Source organism: Mauremys reevesii, linkage group 5, assembly GCF_016161935.1.
Source record: "Mauremys reevesii isolate NIE-2019 linkage group 5, ASM1616193v1, whole genome shotgun sequence".
Classification (NCBI taxonomy): domain Eukaryota; kingdom Metazoa; phylum Chordata; order Testudines; family Geoemydidae; genus Mauremys; species Mauremys reevesii.
Window position 1 is genome coordinate 122,338,085 of NC_052627.1, and position 6,000 is coordinate 122,344,084.

Sequence of the window (6,000 nt, forward strand, 5' to 3'; positions counted from 1 at the left end):
AAATTGAGTAGGTACGAGGCAAATTTCTCCCCTGTGTGGCTGGTGATGGTTATGAAGATCATGAAATGCTCAACTGGTCTGCTGGGTAGCACATAACACAAGATGACAGTCAGCTGATGTATATTTGACACATACGGTGCTGAGTTGGCGGACACTGAAAAATACTCCACAGCTTTGATCTCATCTACAATGGCTGATAGTGTCTGCTTTGCCAGCAGTGCAATGAGTTAATCACAAAGTCTTTGATAGATATGATGTATGGCCTTTTCCATGATTTGCATGTTCATTGATGTGCTGAGCTAAGAAAAGGTTGAACTTAGCAATTAGCTCTAGAACGCCAAGGTAATTGCCATTGTGTTTCGATCCAACAGTCTCATCTGAGCCAAGGAATGGCAGACCACTCTCAGCAAGAAAAACTATGGTTTCAACTACACATCTAAGAACATTCTTCCAATAAGCACGAGCTTCCATAAACTGGTTTTCCATTTGCCTATCAGTTCTGCCACTAACTTTCTTTTGGGCATGGTAGCTGCTAACTGATAATGTATTCTGCTCACTCATTGCATGATTGATAGTGTATCGAGTGTTCTTCCAATTATCTAAGCCTTCGCAGAACATTCCCCACTTTTTGGTATCAGAAAACAGGTGGCAATAAAAACAGTACACTTTCTTAGAAGGTGAATAGATGAGCCATTCTCGCTGGCCAATCTGTTTGTTAGGCTTCACATATTCAAACATTGATTTGGTCAGATAACCATTCTGATTGGTGTACTCTCACTTTGTCAATGAAAAGTCAGCATCTAGATTCTCACATTTCTGTGGGCCCTTCTCAGTCCACTATGCAATGAGATCTTGAGAAGTCATATCCCACTCGCTTGGATCGTTGGAGAAGGATAATTTGGATTACTGTCACTGGGAAAGTCTTCAGAGGAGTGGGGCGAGATTGCAGTTAGAGAAGTCACAGGAGGCTGCTCCTTTGCATCAGGTTCAGGGGCAGCAGGTTCACTTGGGCTGGTAGTCGCCTGGACTTCCTCACCACCAGACTTAGTAGGAGGAAAAAACGTTAGGAAAGAAGGAGTACCTTTCAGCCCTACATCTTGTCTTTGCCATCTTTCTTTGGCCTCCTTCAATTTCTGCCATCTTCCTTTCTTCAACATGGTTTCTATTGTCCAGCCTACGTAGGCCTACCGTGTACAAGATTCAATATTGCATGGGCCCACAAACACTTACATAGCCCAGAAAGACAAAATCACAACCACCGTAAACTGAATTCACAATCTTGATGGATTAATTCGTACAAAGCAATATCTAATGAGACAAAAAATTTCCGATGGCCCCGCTACCGTTGCTCAGCTGTCACTCCAATATGGAATGGAGGGCCTACAGAAGGGCCTAAAAATAGGAAGCTCTAAGGCTATAGCCTTATTAGCCTATGGGTTAATCTGGCCCTGCCTTTAATGTCTCTTCTAGCCTACTGTCTGTCTGCGTTGAGGGTGCTTCAGCTGCTAGGCTTGGTTCTTCTTACTTGCAGCTCTGCTCCTTCTCCATTTCTCATAAACAATGGGCAAAGGGGTATTTGGTGAAATTGAAAGGAAGCATAATTAAAACAGATGAAAGGAAATTTTTACACACTGCATCATCATGACCCTGTGGAACCCGTTGCTACAAGATATCACTGAGGCTAAAGGCTTAGTAGGATTAAGTTAAGGATTAGATATTTATATGGAACATCCACAATTACGTTGGACAGGATTATTAAACAAATCATTTGGCAGGGGTGAAATCCTATTGCTTCAGGGTGTTAACCAACCTCTTACTGATGGGATTAGGGAGAATGTTCCCCTATGGGCGGGCTATTCCATAACTACTCATCTGGAGGTGCTTGTACTGTCCTCTAAAGCAACTGGTACTGGCCATTGTAGAGACTAGATGAAGCACTGGTCTGATTTTGTTATGGCAATTCCTGCATTCCTTATTCTGGGCTGTTTCCTGAGTTGAGGCTACCTAGATGGTTCCTATGATCTTGTTAATGGGGGAAAGCCTATGTAAGGAGTCGGGTCTTGCACTGTGCTTTGAAGGTGCTTCAAATCAGGCTCCTGATTACTAATGAAGACAGTGGGAAGTGGCAAGTGCAATTAGGGTTGCCAATTTTGGTTGGACATATTCCTGGAGGTTTCCTCACATTACATAATATTTAATTAAAGATTGATCTTTAATTCCTGGAGGCTCCCGGGCAATCCTGGAGGGTTGGCAGCCCTGTCATGTGTCCAGTGCCTGTGCCCACATACTAAGGAGGAGCAGCAGCTTTTGGACTGAATTTTGTATTTGTGTCCCTGTTGGACTGTTTACTCACACAAGTCCTGCTTTCAGGGGAGATAAACAAGTAAGTGGGTGTGGGGGTTTCCATAGACTAGGCAATGATCCAGCTCCTGCTACTCAGTGACTACACCCCTGGGAAATGTGGATGGGGATTCAGAGCCTAGATATTAAGCTGAGGTCTGAAATGTCTCTCATTACAGGATGTAACGCCTCTGAGTTTGGGGAACGGGATCATGATGGTAGTTTACGCCATCTGCTCCTGAAGGCTCGGTATAGCCTAGCGGCCTTTTACATATCGCTTTGCTCTTGTCTGAGGAGCATTGTCACAGGGTGACTGGCTCCTTTAAGGGGAAAGGGGGGCAGCCACACTTGTGCCACAGTTAATTAGATGCTTTCCAAACCTGAGGGGGCAGGACTAAGGAGAGTCAGGTGACAGCTTAATGGACACCAGGGCCTTATAAAAAGCCTGAGAGTGAGATAAGTTGAGAGTTGGAGCCACAGGGAGCTGGCTTGCTCCTTCCGTCTTTCCTGTGGGGGGCCTGAGCCAGGGTCTACTGGTGAAAGACTATTGTAGGGGAACCAATGCTGGGCTAGCACTAGGGTTACCACCTGACCGGTATTTGAGTGCCCTGGCTGTTTTTGTTTTTTTAATGGATTTGGCAGTTGCCAGAAAAATAATGTATCTGTGGGTTTTATTTTTACATGGGTCTAAAGATTAGCGTTATTATCACAGTACACTGGGATAACTAACGTTAACATGTCTGTGTCCAGCTAAAGATGCCGCAGTGTTCCCAGTGCCACATTTGAAGCAATAACAGGTCAAAACTCTTGAAAATACAGCAGCTGTCTGCCCACCAACGTGCAAGTGCTTCGCCCCTGTGTGTGAGAGAGGGTTTGAGTCACATGAGAGTGAGGAGACCTGTGATGTTATCAATCTTATCTATATGTGTTATCGCTCAAGCTCCTATAAGTGGCTGTTGAAGTAGGGGCGGGGTCGCAGAGTTGCCTTGCAGTTGGGGGTTGGGGTTGCTGCAGGCTTGCCTTGTGGTGGGGGGAATGTGCCTTTTTTTTTTTTTTGCTTTCTAAAGTGGCAACCCTATCTTAGAATGGAGAAAGAATCTCAAAAGTAGCCCAGAAAGGTGCAGGGAGCAGGGCCCAGAGGACCTACAGTAGGCAGTTAAGGAATAACATGTTTGCATGGAAAGCGTCTTCCTTCTCCCCCCACCCCACTGGCTAGATGTTGGATTATGCCCTGCATCTTGAGGGTTTATATCCCATGCAAAATTCTAGGGTTTTTTTCATCCTCCTTATTGTGACTCTGGATGTGCTTGTTATGCATATAAATATCCAATACTTTCCCCAGTTCCATGAAGTTGTCTGTGTGGAACATACAAACTGGAAACCAAAGTGTTTGAGACTCTGTGACAAAGTACAGATCGATAATTCGAGTTAACTAATTATACGTGAGGCATATTGTGTACTTACATGGTGGCTCAAACTAATTTTTACTTCTATCAAATGTAACATCACCGAATACTGTGGACAAGATAATCAGATCTGTTGCCTAATGTGCAATGACTGAAATAGTGGATTCTGTGCACGGTACAAATAAAAAAGATAATGTGGAACAGTCTGCTACCCTTGTGCTGGGTAGGCAGGACATGTAATGAGCACAGTGTCCTTGCAGTATTTCCCTTCCACAAACCTGTAATGAAAATTCGCTCCCTGCTGTTTAGGTTCTGCAGCAATCCTAACACAACAGGAATTGCGCCAGATTCCCAAATCTGACCCCTAAATTAGAGGGATCAGGGGGTCAGTTTGGAGGGTTAAACCCATCTGGTTTATACGCTATAGTGTGTAAGTAGTGACAAATTAATTAATATGCTGTGCACAATATTTTATAGGAAATGTAACTTAGATGACTCAAGTTATCCTGTGCCTTTATAGTAAGCAGCTTAGTGCAGGTATAAAAGATTGACAAAAGTATTACAGACTATTTCCTCAATATTATGTACCTATATAAGCCAAGCTGTGAAGGTAGAAGGCGACTACATTTTAGCAAAACTTTTGATTCATCAGTAGACTGTGCAACACAAAGGTCCAACATTGAAAGTTAGCAACTCGTTTGTGCCGGGTGAAATGTCAAATTGTCTGTGAAATGTTTAGCAAAAGCTAAATATCCTCAAATTAGACCCAGGGCAGCATAAATGTTTTGCTTTCTCTTGGAGTCACAGTTTTGTTAAACAGCTATGTTACTTTTCATGTGTGTAGACTTTCTATTGTCAGCCCTCATGACAAAAGCATTTTTATGATCAGAAGAAAATGGCACTGAGTCACATCTGACTTTCATTTGCAAGACTGTTCTGTAAAACCAGATGTTGAGATTGATATGATTAATTATATTGCAGCAGGTTCATTCATATCTCACAGGTGTTGTGAAAGTAAAATCCACTCGTGATTGTGAGCTGATCAGTTATGATCGTGATGATGACAATATAAGACAGAAATCAGGATAGCTCCAGTTTATTTTGTGCACAGGGCTCCAAGCAGTCATTTATGCCTATGGACAGGCCCTTAAAGTATCTGCTCCTGCTGCTTGCTAGGAAGTAATAGCTAGGAGAGAGAGGGCTGACTAATTGGGTATCTTGCAGTAGGGGTTTGCTGGAACAAATGAATGTTGGGGCTCATAATGTAAAGACAAAGGAACGTCTCAGTGACTTCAGATACTAAATTAGGTTGTTTTATTATTCCAAACGCTGCGTTTTGGATTATTGTTCAAGCCCCAATTCTGAATTATCCCTCAAACCAGAGCTGGTCTAATCCTGCTTTAACTGTCATCAATTAGCCATAATGAGCCATTTCGGTATGGCTACTCCCCTGTTATGTAAGGTGGAAGCTGGCCCCAGGCTACTGGGTTAGTAGCTTGGGTGTGTAATATTTTGCAAAATTCAGCAGTGTCTGTTGGATGGATTTGGCTGATGATAGTCCAGGTATTACAATCAGAAAATGGTATCAAGGCAACTAAAATAAAAATAAAAATTGAATAATTGAAAAAAGTCCTGGAAAAGGAATCTTTCTAGTTTAACCTTGGCTAATGTTCCATCAAAAACATGAAAAGGTTTTTAATTTGTTGTAAAAGGGCTGGAATAAATGGCCCCAGAATTCAAGTTTCTAATCATCTAATGACACAAACTCTCCAGGATGGCAGCCACCTGTCTGATTCCTTGTTAACTGATATGCAGAACCCCTAATACCTGCACAAAGAGGGCCACAATGCAGTGGTAAAGAATATAAAGTTTGTACCAATGTCTAAAAGCTGTGCAAGCAAATAGATTTATATAGGGAAAACAATACCCTGTGCGCAAACAGGATTAGCCTTCTGGAACATCACCTGTACTAACTGCTTGGTTAGGCTCGTGACTGATTTAGTGATAACTGAGGGAAGAAGCCAAACAGCTGTTTCCCGAGATCCATTTTAAACATTTCCTTCATCCTTTCATAACACCTCACAAGTATTTCAAGATCAAAGCGTTTAACTTCCTGGGTATTTTCTGCATTTAGCAAATACCTGAGCTTGAAGTATAATCTGTAATGACCTTACTCGAGAAGCGATGATTTGGGAACGGAAATATCTGATTCCGATAGGTGCTCACAGGTGTCTTCCAAATATCCAGTCTCCAC